Raw genomic sequence first — 20,115 nt, forward strand, 5'->3', positions numbered from 1 at the left:
CACAGGGCCCCGGCTCTGCTGGTGGATAGGGGATGAGTTGTTTCTGCTTCAGTTGTCCTTTTAAAGGAGCAAGAAGGCACTGTTCTAAGCTGGGTATCTAAGCATAATATGTGTAATACTGCAAGCAGTTTTTGTGTTGGTAAAACACTGTTAGAACAGCTTCTCTGCCATTCGGGAGTCTGAGAAAGCTAGATGACACACATGGTCAGATGAAACAGATAGAAAACTACTGTCCTTTTATCACTAAACCTTTGCACAAATTTAGGAAGATCTATTTTTATTTTTACACATTTTGCCCTGTTATAAACTCACCATAGTGTCTTTGATATACTGCAGGAAAACTGCATCCACACTTAAAAAGTTTCAATCAATTCCAACAACTTTAATTTTTTTTGTCAGTTAGTGTATGAAAGGTTCCCCAGAGGTTCTTCAGTTACTTTGCTTTATGGTATAATATTATAACATTATAAAGGGCCCTTAGTGTAAATCTCTTGATAATTAAAACCATGATTTTTCCCTTTGTCTTTCGTGACACAGTTAAAGCATTCAATAATGTGCTATAAATATAAGCTATACATAGAATGGTCATCTGTGATGCTCTTGGAGAAAAGCCACATGACCCGCTACATGATACTTTAGCACATGATAATGTAACATTGCTTTAACCATGTTGCTATGTAACTCCTTGAAAATGTTAGTGAGTGCCAAAAGAGTTGTTTTAGTATGAGCCTTTATACATAGTACAGTGGGGATCAAAAGTTTGGGCACCCCAGGTAAAAATTTGTATTAATGTGAATAAAGAAGCCAAAGGAAGATGGAAAAATCGCCAAAAGGCATCAAATTATAGATTAGACATTCTTATAATATGTCAACAAAAGTTAGATTTTATTTCCATCATTTACACTTTCAAAATAACACAAAACAAAAAAAATGGCAAAAATTTGGGCACCCTGCAGAATTTAAAGCATGCACTGCCCCCTTTGCAAAGCTGAGACCTGCCAGTGTCATGGATTGTTCTCAATTATCATCTGGGAAGACAAGGTGATGTCAATCTCAAAAGTTTTAAATGCCCAGACTCATCTGACCTTGCCCCAACAATCAGCACCATGGGTTCTTCTAAGCAGTTGTCTAGAAATCTGAAACTGAAAATAGTTGGCGCTCACAAAGCTGGAGAAGGCTATAAGAAGATAGCAAAACGTTTTCAGATGTCAATATCCTCTGTTCGGAATGTAATTAAGAAATGGCAGTCATCAGGAACAGTGGAAGTTAAAGCAAGATCTGGAAGGCCAAGAAAATATCAGACAGAACATCTCGCTGGATTGTGAGAAAAACAATTCAAAACCCACATTTGACTGCACAATCCCTCCAGAAAGATCTGGCAGACACTGGGGTTTTGGTACACTATTCCACTTTAAAGAGATACTTGTACAAATATGGTCTTCATGGAAGAGTCATCAGAAGAAAACCTCTTCTACGTCCTCACCACAAAAATCAGTGTTTGAACTTTGCAAATGAACAATATAGACAAGCCTGATGCATTTTGGAAACAAGTTCTGTGGACCGATGAGGTTAAAATTTTACTTTTTGGCCGAAATGAGCAAAGGTACGTTTGGAGAAGAAGGGAACAGAATTTAATGAAAAGAACCTCTGTCCAACTGTTAAGAATGGGGGTGGATCAATCATGCTTTGGAGTTGTATTGCAGCCAGTGGCGGGGGTCTTAGTTTTGAGAAAACCTGGAATCCTGGAAAACCTTTTTAATGCGGACATGTCAGTGGATTTTTAGGGTATGAAGTAGTAACATGGCTGTATAGGGCTTTAGACCCTGAATCTGTACATACTTCCCTTTAGATTGATCCCTCCAATGAAGATATCAGATAAAAAATATGTAAATTAGGCTTTAGAGCTCTCTGGGCATTCGCCTCAGTTGCTAGAACCCAGCACAGTTCAGTCCCTTCAACAGTTACTTACGCCCCTCTGTGTGTTGGTTGATAGAGGAGGTGGCCAGTGCACGGAGGGGAACTGGTGAAAGGGCCAAATTGGTAGCCAAGGGGAATGCCCAGTTGACTCAAAAAACAGATTGGCTTATCTTTATCTGACATCTTGGCACTGGAGGGGTGAATTAACTAATGATATTTATGTATGATTTAGTGCCAAAAGCCCTACACAGCGATCCCTTTACTTTATACCCTAAAAAACAAACAGGTCCGCTTTAAAGAGGATTTCCCAGACATTTTAAGTGATGACTTATACTTAGGATAGTTCATCAATACCTGATTGGTAGGGGTCTGAATTATGGCACTTTTGACTGTTGTGTAACACTGGCAGGCAGTAATCCATTAACGTCTTAAGGACGCAGGACGTACCTGTACACCCTGCGCCCAGTTCCAGTAAAAAAAATCATACTGGGTCAGTCCCGGCAGCTAATCACACCCAGGACCCTGGGCTAATAGTGTGCGGCACCAATCTTTGTTCACCACGTCTAAAATGAAAGTAAAAGCTCAGTCGGGTTGATCACGGTTGATCACGGTGAAATCACGATGCCCCGATCAGCTACAATGCGAGTGGAGGTTCCCTCACCTGCCTCAGTCGCTTCCGATCAGCGATTCATTGCTCCAAGCCTGAGATCCAGGCTTGAGCAATCGACCGCCGAATACACTGATCTTTGCCATGTCAATGCACGGCAATGATCTGTGTATGAGATCGGTATGTGCAGTGAAATAGCCACCCGGGGGGTGGGGGGGGGGGGGCTATAACACTGCAAAAAAAAGTGTAAAAAAAAGTTAATAAAGATCAGTTAACACCTTCCCTAATAAAAGTAAGAATCACCCCCCTTTTCACACTTAAAAAAAAACCTGTGTAAATAAAAATAATGTGGTATCCCAACTATAAAAATGTATCATTAATTAAACCGCACGGTCAATGGCGTACGCGCAAAAAAAGTATAATAGCATAATTTTGGTTACTTTTGATATCATGAAAAATAAATAAAAAGCGATCAAAAAGTCCGATCAATATAAAAAATGGTACCGATAAAAACTTCAGATCACGGCGCAAAAAATGAGCCCTCATACAGGCCTTTGTGCGGAAAAATAAAAAAGTTATAGGGGTCAGAATATAAAAATTTTAAACGTATAAATTTTCCTGCATGTAGTTATGATTTTTTTTTTTAGAAGTAATACAAAATCAAATCTATGTAAGTAGGGCATCATTTTAACCGTATGGACCTACAGAATAAAAATAAGGTGTCATTTTTACCGAAAAATGCACTGCATAGAAACGGAAGCCACCAAAATTTACAAAATGGATTTTTTTCTTCAATTTTGTCGCACAATTAATTTTTTTCCGCTTCGCCGTGGATATTTTTGTAAAATGACCAATGTCACTGCAAAGTAGAATTGGTGGCACAAAAAATAAGCCAAAATATGGAATTTTAGGTGCAAAATTTTAAGCGTTATGGTTTTTGGAAGGTGATGAGGAAAAAATGAAAATGCAAAAACGGAAAAACCCTGCATCCTTAAATGGGCACTGTCACCAACTTTATTTTTTGATATGTTGTAGTACTTATGTACTACAACATATCTCTAATATACTTTTATTTTTATTTTTTTATTAAAATTGTTTAATTTACATTCGAAAACCGGCCACTAGGGGTCTCCCTTCTAGTGGCCGGCTGCAGCCTGGCGTGACGTCACGCCTGAAAAAGGACCGATGCGGCCGGGCATCGGTCCTTTTTCATTCAGCCGGCGCTCGCTCCCTGCCTGTCAATCAGACAGGCAGGGAGCGAGCGCATTGGCTCCCCGGCCACTGGCTGGGAGGCCACTCCTTCCGCACATAGCCGCCGCCGCCTCCGCCTCATCGCCGCCGCTGTCCCTGCATGCCCACTGCCGGACTCTGCAGTAAGTGTAATGGGGGGGGGGGGGGGGTTGTGATGGAGGGAACGGAGTATGGTGCGGGGTGGAGGGGGGGGAGACGGAGGGGACGGGCTAGCGCTGCATGTAACTAATAGTTTATCTACACAGGGCGCCTCCAGCTGTTTCAATACTACGACTCCCAGCATGCCCTGACAGCCAATAGATGTCAGGGCAAGCTGGGAGTTGTAGTGATGAAACAGCTGGAGGCACCCTGTGTAGATGAACTAAGGGCGGAAGTCCCCCCCAGCAGGCATCAGTGACGTGGTGCCTGGTAGTGAGCACACTGCCAGGCAGACAAAAAGCATTTTTAATATAGTAAAAATAAAAATTAAAAGCAGGGAGGGGGTTAGGGATAGATTGGCAATAGGCAGGGACAGAAAAAAAAAATTGGATGGTGGGAGCTACCCTTTAACCACTTAGGGACCCAGGGCGTACAGGTATGCCTTCGATCCTTGGTACTTAAGGACTCAGGGCGTACCTGTAATTCCGCGGGAATTTCGGTCCCCGCCGCACGCCAGGCGGGGACTGGATTGGGATGACTGCAGATATCTATCACCAGGCATCCCGTGCAAATGCCCAGGGGGGTCCCGAGACCCCCCGATGTCGGCGATCGCCGCAAATCGCCGGTGAATTCACACCGGTGATTTGCGGCAATTCCGGGTCATACGGGTCTCTGGTGACCTGGAAAATAAGGGGGATCAGGGTTGTCCAAGACACCCACGATCCCCCTGAAGGGATAGGAGTGAGGTGGCAGGGGTGCCACCCCTCCTATCCCTGCTATTGGTCGTTCAGAAGCGATGATCGCGGGCGTGGGGGGGGGGGTAGCATTCAGTTCCCCCGCTCTGCCCTCCCACTGCGTCAGCGGCGACGATTGGTGGCAGTGATTGGTGGGCGGCCATGACGTAAGGCTGGCTCCCTGCTGCAGACTACAGAAGCCGGTGAGTTGCCTAGCAACATCTGGAGGGCTACAGTTTGGAGACCACTATACAGTGGTCTCTAAACTGTAACCCTCCAGATGTTGCAAAACTACAACTCTCAGCATGCCCAGACAGCTGTTTGCTGTCTGGGCATGCTGTGATTTGTAGTTTTGCAACATCTGGAGGGCCATAGTTTGGAGATCACTGTGAGGTGGTTTCTAAACCGTGGCCCTCTAAATCTTGCAAAACTACCACTCCCAGCATGCACAGTCTGTCAGTGCATGCTGGGAGTTGTAGTTTTGCAACAGCTGGAGGTTTGTCCCTCAGGGTACATTCACACGGGCGGGTTTACAGCGAGTTTCCTGCTTCAAGTTTGAGCTGCGGCTAATCTTCCACCGCAGCGCAAACTCCTAGCGGGAAACTCACCGTAAACCCCCCCCCCGTGTGAATGTACCCTAAAAACACTACACTAACACATAATAAAGGGTAAAACACTACATATATACCCCCTTACACTGTCCCCCCCCCCCCCCCCCACACACAATAAAAATGAAAACATATTGTACGGCAGTGTTTCCAAAATGGAGCCTCCAGCTGTTACAAAACAACAACTCCCAGCATTTCTGGACAGTCACTGACTGCCCAGACATGCTGGGAGTTTAGCAACAGCTGGAGGCACCCTGTTTGGGAATCACTGGCGTAGAATACCCCTATTTCCACCCCTATGCAATCCCTAATTTAGTCCTCAAATGCGTATGGTGCTCTCTCACTTCGGAACCCTGTCGTATTTCAAGGAAACCGTTTAGGGCCACATGAGGTATTTCTGTACTCTGTTTGCGAACTACAATGTCTGTGAAAATGAAAAATGTAGCCCACTGTTCCAAAGACCTGTCAAACACCAGTGGGGTGTAAATACTCACTGCACCCCTTATTAAATTCTGTGAGGGGTGTAGTTTCCAAAATGGGATCACATGGTGGGGGGTCCACTGTTTTGGCACCACGGGGGGCTTTGTAAATACTTCTATTCCAACCAAATTCTCTCTCCAAAAGATCAATGGCGCTCCATCCCTTCTGAGCATTGTAGTGTGCAAGTAGAGCACTTGATGTCCACACATGGGGTATTTCCATACTCAGAAGAAATGGGGTTACAAATTTTGGGGGGCATTTTCTCCTATTACCGCTTGTAAAAATGTAAAATATGGGGAAAAAACTGCATTTTACCGAAAGTTTTTTTTTTTTCATTTACACATCCAACTTTAACTAAAAGTCCTCAAACACCTGTTGGATGTTAAGGCTCACTGGACCCCTTGCTACGTTCCCTGAGGGGTGTAGTTTCCAAAATAGTGTGTCATGTTTTTTTTTTTTTTTTTTGCTGTTCTGGCACCTTAGGGGCTTCCTAAATGTGACATGCCCCCAAAAAAACATTTCAGAAAAACTTACTCTCCAAAATCTCATTGTCGCTCCTTCCCTTCTGAGCCCTCTAGTGCACCCACAGAGCACTTCACATACACATATGAGATATTTTCTTACTAGGGAGAAATTGGGTTACAATTTTAGGGGGATTTCTTTCCTTTTACCCTTGTAAAAATTCAAAAACTGGGTCTACAAGAACATGTGAGTGTAAAAAATGAAGATTTTGAATTTTTTCCTTCCCTTTGCTGCTATTCCTATGAAACACCTAAAGAGTTAAAACTCTTTCTGAATGTCATTTTGAATAATATGAAGGCCCCTCAAATCCACTTCAAAACTGAACTGGTCCCTGAAAAATTCTGATTTGGAAAATTTTGTGGAAAATTGCTGCTGAACTTTGAAGCCCTCTCATGTCTTTCAAAAGTAAAAACATGTCAACTTTGTGATGCAAACATAAACTAGACATATTGTATATGTGAATCAATATACAATTTATTTGGGATGTCCATTTTCCTTATAAGCAGAGAGTTTCAAAGTAAAAAAAATGCAAACTTTTAAAAATTTTCATAAAATTTTGGAATTTTTCACCAAGAAATGATGTAAGTATCGACAAAATTTTACCACTAACATATGAACATGTACAATATGTCTCGAAAAAACAAACTTGGAATCAGAATGAAATGTAAAAGCATCCCAGAGTTATTAATGCTTAAAGTGACAGTGGTCAGATGTGCATAAAGTGGCGGGGTCCTTAAGGTGAAAATGGGCTGGGTCCTTAAGGGGTTAAAATTTTACATACTCAGATGGTACAAGTTCACATAAGTGAGTACACCCCTCAAATATTTTATTCTATCTTTTCATGTGACAACACTGAAGAAATGACAGTCTGCTACAGTGTAGTGAGTGCACAGGCTGTTAAACAGTGTGTAATGTTGTGTTCCCTGAAAATAACTTAACACACAGCCATTAATGTCTAAACCTTGGCAACAAAAGTGAGTACACCCCTAAATGGAAATGTCCATTAGCCATTTCCCCTTCCCAGTGTCTTGTGATTTGTTAGTGTTACAAGGTCTCAGGTGTTAATGGAGAGCAGATGCCTTAAATTTGGTGTTATCACTCTTACACTCTCTGATACTGGTCACTGGAAGTTCAACATTCCACCTCATGGCAAAGAACTCTCTGATGATCCATAAAAAAATAAATGTTGCTCTACATGAAAAAGGCCTAGACTATAAGAAGATTGCACACACACACTGAAACTGAGCTTTAGCACAATGGGCAAGACCATACAGTGGTTTCACAGGACAGGTTCCACTGAGAACAGGCCTCACTATGGTTGACCAAAGAATTTGAGTGCACATGCTTAGCATCATATCCAGAGGAAGTCTTTGAGAAATAAACGTATGAGTGCTGCCAGCATTGATACAGAGGTGGAAAGGGTAGGAAGTCAGTCTGTCAGTGCTAAGGCCATACGCCGCACACTGCATAAAACTGATCTGCATGGCTGTCATCCTAGAAGGAAGCCTTTTCTAAAGATGGTGCAAGAGAAAGCCCACAAACAGTTTGCTGAGGACAAGAAGACTAAGGGCAGGGATTACTGGAATCATTTCCTGCAGTCAAATGAGACCAAATTATTATTATTATTATTATTATTAAATATTATTAATAACAATAATAATAAAAAGATACATTTATTTGGTTTAGATGGTGTCAAGTGTGTGTGGTGGCTACCTGGTGAGGAGTACAAAGACCTGTGAAGCCTGTGTGGTAAACTTAAGGCATGTGTGGTAAATTCCATGCCTTAAAGGGGTATTCTGGTTAAAAGAAAAAACTCATATGAACTGTCTCCAGAAAGTTAAACAGATTTGTAAATTACTTCTATTAACATTTTTTAATCCTATCAGTATTTATTAGCTGCTGAGGTTGAGTTGTTCTTTTCTGTCTGACAACAGTGCTCTCTGATGACACCTTTGTCTGTCTCAGGAACTGTCCAGAGCAAACCTTTCCTACTCTGGACAGTTCCTGAGACAGACAGAGGTGTCAGCAGAGAGCACTGTTGTCACACAGAAAAGAACAACTCAATTTAAAGGGGTACTCCGGTGGAAAACTTTTTTTCTTTGATACATTTTATGGTCTGTATACTACAGAGGAAATGCTTTTCTTTTTGGATTTCTCTGATGTCATGACCACAGTGCTCTCTGCTGACCTCTGCTGTCCAGAAACTGTCCAGGGCAGCATATGTTTTCTATGGGGATTTTCTCCTGCTCTGGGCAGTTCCAAAAATGGACAGAGGTGTCAGCAGAGAGCACTGTGGTCATGACATCAGAGAAATCCAAAAAGAAAAGCATTTCTTCTGTAGTATATAGCCCCTAAAAAGTACTGGAAGGATTAAGATTTTTTTAATAGAAGTAATTTACAAATCTTATGCTTGGCGCTGATTCCTGGAATTTTAAATGTTTGTCTTATTGAATTCTCTCCATGTCGATGATTTTACGTGGTTCCAATAAAGGTGAAGTTTCTTAATCGCTGGCATCTACCTGCTTTCTTCATAATTTACAAATCTGTTTAACTTTCCGGCATCAGTTGATTTTAAAAAAAGTTTTCCATGGGAGTACCCCTTTAAGCAGTTGTTAAGTACTGGTAGGATTAAGATTTTTTTTATAGAAATCATTTACAAATCTGTTTAACTTTCTGGAGCGAGTTGATACGACCCCACAGCGGGCTAAAAAAAAAAAGTGTAAAAAAAAATTTGAATAAAAGTTCATTAACCCCTGCCCTATTAAAAGTTTAAATCACCCCCCTTTTCCCATTTTTTAAAATAAAATTATGCAATAAAGAATAATACTTGCCCATCCACCCTAACCGGTGAATCGACAACTGGGCACTGGTCCTTCCCTGAATTAAAGTGCAGGGGCCTAGTAAAAACACATACTAATAAATAGTTGGTCACAAACCAGAAACATAACAGAAAACTACCATAAAACCAGATATAAAAGACAGAATACAAATACTAACAGGGCAGAATATAAACAGGAAAACCGATAGAGGAACATAGGACACAGTTCACAAACAGGTACAAATACAAAGATCAGATAAACCAAACAGGATATAAATATAGGACACTGTTCACACAGACTGGACACTCCACTCCACTATAGGAGTAGCCATTAATAATAAATCCAAATAGACTACTGGCCAGTGGCACACTCCACCGTGTGGTCAGGATGCTGGCCCAGTAGGAGAACAGAAATATAAAACACAGAATTTCATATAAACGGATACAAGAGAAAACACAGTGAGAACAGACACATAGCAGAAAGGATATACTAATCCTAAAACCAACTAAACAGCTTAAAATCCACTAAGAGCATGCCACCTAACCATGGCTAAAACCAGAACATACAAGCTGCATGCTAAAACAGATATAGTGATTAAAAACTCAAATAAGGAGTGTTTAACCCAAAGCGTCCATTAGCAGCATGGCCAGCATGTTGGCAGCTAGACATCAGGAAGTCCATCAGCAAATGTAGTATCACCAGCCCTGAAGCTAATCAGTGCTGAACTTAAGTAGACACACCCTAAAGGATATTGGACAACAGAGGCTGAGGCTGTTAACTATTCCCTGACCAGGGAACATAAAACTGATCACACACAGAAATCCAATACCTGTGTGTGAACACAGACCAGGACAGACATGACTATATATAACTTGTACATATACATTTATTGTACTTGTAAGAACCTTTACTATGCAATTTATAACTGGACTTGCATTTTATAACTGGACTATGCATGTTATAGTTAACTATACACAACTTGACATTTTTGACTATGCATGTGACATACTGTACACGACTGAGTGTACCCAGTGGAACAGTGTACGGTATTATTATAGATCTCCAACAGTTCTGGTAACAACTGGGGCCATTCTTCGTGACACAGACGCTGCTCGCAGCATGTGGATGAAGACTTGGTTGACCCTTTCACAGAGCCCATTCCCTTGAGGGTGATAAGCAGTTGTTCTGAGCTTTTTGCAGGCATAAAATTGACATAACTCTTGAAAGGCCGTTCCTCGGTCGGTGAAGACAGACTCTGCACATCCGAGAATTTGTACCCAATGGGAGTAGAACATCTGGGCTGTGGCTTTGGCTGTAAGATCTTTGACTGGTACAACTACAACCCACTTGGAGTAGTGATCCACCATGGTGAGAGCATAAGAATACCCGGACCAGGGAGACAACTTGGCATGGTCTAGGGTGACCAACTGGTTAGGCCTTTCACTCTGGATGGAATGGAGGCGTGCTCTGGCATCCTTGCGACTGTTCTTGGTGATGTTGCAGGCTGCACACTCACTGCACCATTTTTCGATGTCACTCCGCATCCCAATCCAGTAGGACCATCGTCTGACAGTAGCTTTGGTCTTGTGGACCCCAAAGTGTCCCGACTGATCATGGTAGGCATTGAGCACCATCGCCGGGTCCCTTCGGGGAACCAGTATCTGATGAAGTCTTTCACCCGACACTGGATTTAAAGAGTTTCGGTACAATAGTCCTTTGCGCACGAATAGGCGTTTCCTTTGTCGCCACAGACCCTTCAATTTGTAATCGCTCTGAGCCACTTTCGTCTTGCAGAGTACTCCAGGTATATATGTCTTCCTGGACCTTCTTGGACCTAGATTTGCCCTCTTCGAGGATGGTCGCAGCATTCTGACTCACAAATCTCTCGTAGAATGGGGGCATCTCCACGTCTTCCAGCTAGTCTTCGACAGGTGGTTCTTCGCCGGGGGTCATCCGAGACTGCACATTGGCATTGACATTTGACTTGCAACTTCTGTACTTAATGGGGAAATCATAATTGGTTAGCCTTGAGACCCATCACTGTTCAATGGCACCCAGTTTGGCAGTGTTCAGGTGGGCCAGTGGATTATTATCTGTATAGACAGTGAACGGTGTGGCAGCCAAGTAATCTTTAAACTTCTCAGTCATAGCCCATATGAGGGCTAGGAGTTCCAACTTGAAGGAGCTGTAATTGGCATCATTCTTCTCAGCTCCTCGTAGATAGCCTATGCCAGTGGCAATCACTCGCTCTTGTCCTCCTTGAACTTGGGATAGGACCGCCCCTAACCCTTCAAAGCTGGTATCCGTGTATAGCCGGAATGGCTGAGTGTAGTCTGGATACGCCAGGATTGGTGGTTCTGTCAACAGGTGTTTCAGGGCTTGGAATGCTGTTTCTTGCTCCTTGGTCCACTCCACAGGTAGCTTTCCAGTGTAGTTCTCCTTCGCTGTACCCCGTAAGAGAGCTGTGAGGGGTTCTGCAATCTGGGTGAAGTTAGGAATGAAGCGGCGGTAATAGCTGGCAAATACCAGGAAGCTCTGGACATCCTTCACCATGCGCGGGGTAGGCCATTTCTTGACGATTTCCACCTTGTCAGGATTTGGCTGGACTCCCTCAGCGTTGACAACATGACCTAGGTAGTGTACCTGAGGTTTAAGCAGATGGCACTTGGACGGCTTGACCTTTATTCCATGTTTAATCAATACTTGGAAGACATCTGACAGGTGACCAAGGTGCTCCTGGTAGGACTTAGAGTATACGATGATGTCATTGAGGTACAGCAGGACACTTTGGAAGTTTAAATGGCCCAAGCATTGCTCCATTAGCCGTTGGAATGTAGCAGGGACATTGCATAGCCCGAACAGCATACTCTTGAACTTGAACAATCCCATGGGGGGTCACAAAGGCTGTCTTCTCTTGGTCTTCCACAGCCATAGGAGAAATAGGGCAGTGAGTGATTCCTCGATTCTTGGAAGAGGGTAAGCGTCCTTATGAGTAATATCATTCATTTTCCTGTAGTCAACACAGAAACTAATGGTCCCATCCTTCTTCTTGACTAGGACCATGGTTGCTGCCCAGGGGCTATGACTTTCTTGAATGACGTCTGCGTCTTTCATTTCGACCAACATCTTCTTAACAGTTTGGTACATGCCTGGCACGACTGGACAGTGCCTACATTTGCTACATTAAGGACTCCGTTAACTTGATCCTGCGGGGTGGTTTGGTCCCCCACCTGCAATTGTGTCCACCAGGGCTCAGGGGGACTTTCTGGAGAACTTGAGGTTACTTGAGCTTCTCGTTGCCGAGCCATTCTGCGCTTGGATAAAACATCACTTGGTTCCAGGAGATACAATTGAGCTACCGGCATGTACTTTGGCAAGACTGTAGCCAAACTGGACAAATTGACTGGACGAACTGGAACTCTCCCGTTGACAACTGTGACTAAGCTTCTCGTAGCTCGAACTAATGAACGGTCTTCTGACTGTATAGGTTCTAATAGGGCTTGATAGTCTTGGTTCCTCACTCCAGGATGTGCACGGCACCATAGTATTATCTCTGTGTTAGGCGGTAAGGTCACCGACCTGATATCTTGTATCCTGACTTTGCAAACTTCTCCTTGTTGATTGACAAACTTCTGCTCCACTTGGAGAACCTTTAAGTGGTTCTGCACAGCCCACTGGCCTAAAGGGGACATGTAAGGGAGAGAGGCATGCAAAGAATCTACTATGTCTGTGAAGCAATGTCTCATGATATTCATCTCTAGTATGAATTCTGCAGACCCCCTATCAGACACATCAGTTACAATTACTCCCTGCCCTTTAAGAACATGGTTCCCCAATTTAATGGTGGTCTCCCAGTATTCATGTTTGGGGACTGGATTCCCATTACCTGCCATTACACTGAAATCAACATCATCAGGTTCACACAATGAGTCAACATTCCAATACTTGTAGAAAATACTTTTAGATATGGTAGACACTTGGGACCCTGTGTAAATTAATGCTTCTAACTGAATACCATCTATGATGACAGTTACATAGGGGCAGGGGGCGATGTATAATGAGAGTCCTGATTTAGATTGTTCTGGGTTTGGACCTGAGATCTGCTCTCCTGAGGGCCGGTCCTCAACCTCAGGGGAAATCCCTTTAAATCCCAACATTGTATCTTCCAATGTCCGGATTTGTTACAATAGGTGCAAAAGGGCCTTTGAGTCCCTGGGGACCTATTGGGTGGATTATGACGGGGAGTACTTTGAAGTGGCATAGAAGAAGATACAGGTCTCTTAGGAAGGGATATCTCCCGCTTGGCCTGAGCGACCTGACTGGCAAGTTCCTTCACAGCCTGAGTCAATTGTTCAATGTCCTGCTTGACATTCTGAATTTCTGAGGCTGTGGAGGATGATTGGGTATTGGTCACTGGAGCGAGAGCGGGATCCATGGCCGGATCTACTGTTAGGATTCGGCAGGCTGGATGTGGATCCTCTGTGTCAGCGAGGGATTGGCGTGGACCGTGTCGGTGGACCGGTTCTAGGTTGCTACTGGTATCCACCAGAGCCCGCCGCAAAGCGGGATGGTCTTGCTGCGGCGGTAGCAACCAGGTCGTATCCACCGGCAACGGCTCAACCTCGCTGACTGCTGAGAAGGCGTGGGACAGAAGGACTAGACAGAGGCAAGGTCAGACGTAGCAGAAGGTCTGGGCAGGCGGCAAGGTTCGTAGTCAATGGCGATAGCAAGAGGTCAGGAACACTGGTAAGGCAAACACTATAAACGCTTTCTCTGGCACAAGGCAACAAGATCCGGCAAAGCAGTGAAGGGGAAGTGAGGTTATATGAGCAGGGAGCAGGTGGAGGCTAATTAGACTGATTGGGCCAGGCACCAATCATTGGTGCACTGGCCCTTTAAATCTTAGAGAGCTGGCGCGCGCGTGCCCTAAGGAGCGGAGCCGCGCGCGCCAGAACGTGACAGCCGGGGAGAGGGACAGGTGAGTGACTTGGGATGCGATTCGCGAGCATCCCCGCCGGCAGTGTCAGTGCAACGCTCCCGGTCAGCGGGTCTGACTGGGGCGCTGCAGAGAGAGGAACGTCGCGAGCGCTCCGGGGAGGAGCAGGGACCCGGAGCGCTCGGCGTAACAACAGGGAGCCTGTCTGCTTCAATGGGTGGAGGGATCAATCTGCAACTAATGCAACAGCTGCAGGCACCCTGATTGAAAACCACACTGATTTGAATGGATGCAGCTCATTTATGTTTCAATGGGTGGGGTGGCTGATGTGTGGGAGGGAGGAAGATGGCATTGTGGGATTTTTAGTCAAAAAAAGAAAAGTCAAACAGGAAATACCAGTTCACAAAAAGCTAGCCACAGTGTATGGCAATCTCACAACATAGCCATTTAGCCCCAAGACAAGCGCAGATCCTTGCTAAACATGTCCATTACTGTCTGCCAGGTACGTACTAAAATCACCTTATGCTGGATAACCCCTTTAATCCTTTCAGTACTTATCAGCTGCTGAAGTTGAGTTGTTCTTTTTTTGTCTAAGTACTCTCTGGTGACACCTGTCTCAGAAACTGTTCTAAGTAGAAGCAAATCCCCATAGCAAACCTCTCCTACTCTGTGCAGTTCCCGAGACAAGCAGAGATGTCAGAAGAGAGCACTGTTGCCAGATAGAAAAGAACAACTCAACTTCAGCAGCTGATAATTATTGCAAGGATTAAGATTTTTTAATAGAAGTAATTTACAAATCTGTTGAACTTTCTGGAGCCAGTTGAAAGATAAAAAAAAATGTTTTTTCCTGGAATACCCCCTAAAATATAACCCCGCAAGCTATGGTCAATTGTGACTATGGCATCTTGCCAGTAAGAAGAGGAAGAGCTCCTTTATGACCCATTTGCACTCCCATGTGATGTAAGCACAAAGTGCCAAACAGTTCTTGTCTCCTAGGGGATGAGTGAAACAATTTAAATTTATAAAAAAATATCAAAAGCCCCCTAAATCCTGAAAACTATTTTCCCATGTAAAATATTTAATAAAAAAAGCAATAAAAAAAACCTAATTGGCATAGCTGCATCAGTAAAAGTCCAAACTATTACAACACCACATCATTTATCTTGCATGGTGAACTGTAAAAAATAGTGGTCACCTCTTTTAACTCAAAATTAACTCAAAAATATGTAATAAATAGTAATCAAAAGTGATATGGGCCTCCAAATGGTGGCAATAAAAGCAACAGTTCATCCCAGGAAAAAACATTGACTAAAACACAATTCTGGGGTTTTGAGTATGTTGATGTCTGTTTTACCCCATGAGGAACTCTGTAAAGTGGAAACCCAAAGGATAGTGACAACTCCGCCCACAAAAACAAGCCCTCATACAGCTCTATAGAAAAATAAGGTAAATTGAGGTAAAAAAAAATATTAAAATGCTTTAGCCAAAAATGGCTACAGTGGGAAGGGGTTCAAGAGATTTTTCAAACAAATCTATGGGTGTCAATCCAGGACCTGTCATTTTTGGAGTGGTTCTATACCTCAGTGATGGTCATATGACTCAGTCAATAGATTTCCTCATTGGACATCACATCTTACAGGGATCATACAATAGAGAATAAAGATGAGAGCACTCACCCAAAATGGTCTGTCTTCTCAAGAATTTATTGTTGAAATAACCAAATCAAATATTCCAACACCTCTCTATGATATTGTGTAAAGCAGCGCTTGCAGGAGAGTCTCACCTGGATGATGGCCTTTATGACCCATTTGCACTCCCATGTGATGTAAGCACAAAGTGCCAAACAGTTCTTGTCTCCTAGGGGATGAGTGAAACAATTTAAATTTATAAAAAAATATCAAAAGCCCCCTAAATCCTGAAAACTATTTTCCCATGTAAAATATTTAATAAAAAAAGCAATAAAAAAAACCTAATTGGCATAGCTGCATCAGTAAAAGTCCAAACTATTACAACACCACATCATTTATCTTGCATGGTGAACTGTAAAAAATAGTGGTCACCTCTTTTAACTCAAAATTAACTCAAAAATATGTAATAAATAGTAATCAAAAGTGATATGGGCCTCCAAATGGTGGCAATAAAAGCAACAGTTCATCCCAGGAAAAAACATTGACTAAAACACAATTCTGGGGTTTTGAGTATGTTGATGCCTGTTTTACCCCATGAGGAACTCTGTAAAGTGGAAACCCAAAGGATAGTGACAACTCCACCCACAAAAACAAGCCCTCATACAGCTCTATAGAAAAATAAGGTAAATTGAGGTAAAAAAAAATATTAAAATGCTTTAGCCAAAAATGGCTACAGTGGGGAAGGGGTTCAAGAGATTTTTCAAACAAATCTATGGGTGTCAATCCAGGACCTGTCATTTTTGGAGTGGTTCTATACCTCAGTGATGGTCATATGACTCAGTCAATAGATTTCCTCATTGGACATCACACCTTACAGGGATCATACAATAGAGAATAAAGATGAGAGCACTCACCCAAAATGGTCTGTCTTCTCAAGAATTTATTGTTGAAATAACCAAATCAAATATTCCAACACCTCTCTATGATATTGTGTAAAGCAGCGCTTGCAGGAGAGTCTCACCCGGATGATGGCAGCCATTTCATGCCCTTCGCCGTTTCATCAGGCCCCTGGTGATGTCATAATGTTCTCAGGTATGTTCCATTTAAGCAGTGAGTGAAGTTACCATAGAAATGTATGTGGTGCCTCGGGGTGTCAAGGTGAGGTGTATGGGGGAAATGTTGTTGCCCAGGGGCAAGATGTTATTCACCCCTAAATGTTCGTGACGCCAGGGCGTGGTTTTCCCGGTAACCATCCGAATGGTAGTACCGCTATCCCAGAGTTAACCACGGCAATAATAGTCCAAGACCAGGTTAGGGTTAACGGTAGCTTTACTGAGGTAGACAGATGGAAATAGTCTACATCTAGGCCAGGATCCCAGAGAGGTGGCCAGTAACACAGAAGGACCTTGCAGCTTGATGTGACTTGTAGTGACTTTAACAGACTTTAGGACAGCCACGCTGACTATAATGGACTTGACTATACACTTGACTGTAGGTAGTGACAGCAGACATAGAAGACTTGACTTACAGGCATGTGGCTGTAGGTAGGCTTGAGGCCTCCAGATGTGCTGGACACTAGCTCTGAGATGTCTGGTCTTTACTGTGCCTCAACAGGAGTGTGGTAGAAGAGAGAGATTGTAATGGCTGCCCCTCTTATAAAGGGGGGCTGAGCCAGAAGCCCATAGGTCAAGTTGCAGGTCAACTGGTTAGCTGGTACTCTCTGGGTAACAAACAAATCTGACTAGCTGATAGCAGCGCGGTGTGTGTGTCCCGATCACGGGGATCGGGACACACACCGCTCTGCTAAGTGTCCCTGACCCGTCCCCCGGCGTCACTTACCCGTCCGAGCGGTGTCCCGAGCGGTCCCGGCGGTCCCGGCGTCCTCCATGCGGTCCCGGCTGCGCTGCGTCCCGGAGGTGAGTTTGCAGCAGCAGTGCGGCATCTTCATTGGCAGCAATGAGATCGCCGTAAAGCGATCTCACTGCTGCCTCTGAGAGTTTCAAAACTGCAACTCCCAGCATGCCCAGACAGCCTTAGGCTTTCTGGGCATGCTGGGAGTTGTAGTTTTGCAACATCTGGAGGTCCACAGTTTGGAGACCACTGTATAATGGTCTCCAATCTGTGCTCTTCCAGATGTTGCAAAACTACAAATCTCAGCATGCTCAGTCTGTCCAGGCATGCTGGGAGTTGTAGTTCTCTAACATCTGGAAGAGCACAGATTGGAGACCATTATACAGTGGTCTCCAAACTGTGGACCTCCAGATGTTGCAAAACTACAACTCCCAGCATGCCCAGACTGCCCAAGCATGCTGGAAGTTGTAGTTTGGCAACATCTGATCCTTCAGATATTGCCGAACTACAACTTCCAGCATGCCTGGGCAGTCTGGGCATGCTGGGAGTTGTAGTTTTGCAACAACTGGAGGCACACTAGTTGGGAAACATTGTCCGTTTCCTACCTCAGTGCCTCCAGCTGTTGCAATTGTTGCAAAACTATAACTCCCAGCATGCACTGACAGACCATGCATGCTGGGAGTTGTAGTTTTGCAACAGCTGGAGGCACACTGGTTTGGAAACACTAAGTTTGGTTGCAAAACACTTGAAAGTTTATTACTTAACTTAGTGTGTCCAAACCAGCGTTCCTCCAGCTGTTGCAAAACTACAACTCCCAGCATGCACGGACAGCCAAAGGCTCGGAGTTTGCAACAGCTGGATGTTTGCGCCCCCCCCAATGTGAATGTACAGGGTACACTCACATGGGCGGAGGTTTACAGTGAGTGCTGCAAGTTTGAGAAGGCGCAAATTTTGCGCTGCAGCTCAAACTTCCAGCGGCAAACTTGCTGTGAACCTCTGCCCATGTGACTGTACCCTAAAAACACTACACTACACTAACACTAACCTAAAATAAAAAGTAAAAAACACTACATATACACATACCCCTACACAGCCCCCCTCCCCCCAAAAAATGAAAAACGTCTGGTACGCTACTGTTTCCAAAACCTCCAGCTGTTGCAAAATAATAACTCCCAGTATTGCCGGACAGCCATTGACTGTCCAGGCATGCTGGGAGTTTTGCAACAGCTGGAGGCACCCTGTTTGGGAATCACTAGCGTAGAATACCCCTATGTCCACCCCTATGCAAATCCCTAATTCAGGCCTCAAATGCGCATGGCGCTCTCTCACTTTGGAGCCCTGTCGTATTTCAGGGCAACAGTTTTGGGACACATATGGGGTATCGCCGTACTCGGGAGAAATTGCCTTAAAAATTTTGGGGGGCTTTTTCTTCTTTAACCCCTTATGAAAAGGTGAAGTTGGGGTCTACACCAGCATGTTAGTATAAAAAAATAAATTTTTTACACTGACATGCTGGTGTTGCCCTATACTTTTCATTTTCACAAGAGGTAAAAGGGAAAAAAGACCCCCAAAATTTGTATAACGCAATTTCTCCCGACTACGGAGATACCCCATATGTGGGCGCAAAGTGCTCTGGGGGCGCACAACAAGGCCCAGAAGGGAGAGTGCGCCATGTACATTTGAGGCGATTTGCACAGGGGTGGCTGATTGTTACAGCAGTTCTGACAAACGCAAAACAATAAATATCCATATGTGACCCCATTTTGGAAACTACACCCCTCACGGAATTTAATAAGGGGTGCAGTGAGCATTTACACCCCACTGGTGTATGACAGATTTTTGGAACAGTGGTCTGTGAAAATGAAAAATAAAATTTTTGATTTGCACAGTCCACTGTTTCAAATATCTGTCAAACGCCAGTGGGGTGTAAATGCTCACTGCACCCCTTATTAAATTCCATGAGGGGTATAGTTTCCAAAATGGGGTCACATGTGGGGGGGGTCCACTGTTCTGGCACCAAAGGGGCTTCCTAAATGGGACATGCCCCCCAAAAACCCTTTCAGAAAAACTCACTCTCCAAAATCCCATTGTCGCTCCTTCCCTTCTGAGCCCTCTACTGCGCACGCCGAACACTTTACATACACATATGAGGTATTTCCTTACTCAAGAGAAATTGGGTTACCAATTTTAGGGTGATTTCTCTCCTTTTACCCCTTGTAAAAATTCAAAAATTGGGTCTACAAGAAAATGCGAGTGTAAAAAATGAAGATTTAGAATTTTCTCCTTCACTTTGCTGCTATTCCTGTGAAACACCTAAAGGGTTAAAACGCTGACTGAATGTCATTTTGAATACTTTGGGGGGTGCAGTTTTTATAATGGGGTCATTTATGGGGTATTTCTAATATGAAGACCCTTAAAATCCACTTCCAACCTGAACTGGGCCCTGAAAAATTACGATTTTGAAAATCTTGAGAAAAATTGGAAAATTGCTGCAGAACTTTGAAGCCCTCTGGTGTCTTCCAAAAGTAAAAACTTGTCAATTTTTTTATGCAAACATAAAGAAGACATATTGTATATGTGAATTAATATGTAATTTATTTGGAATATCCATTTTCCTTTCAAGC

Source organism: Hyla sarda, chromosome 1, assembly GCF_029499605.1.
Source record: "Hyla sarda isolate aHylSar1 chromosome 1, aHylSar1.hap1, whole genome shotgun sequence".
NCBI lineage: Eukaryota > Metazoa > Chordata > Amphibia > Anura > Hylidae > Hyla > Hyla sarda.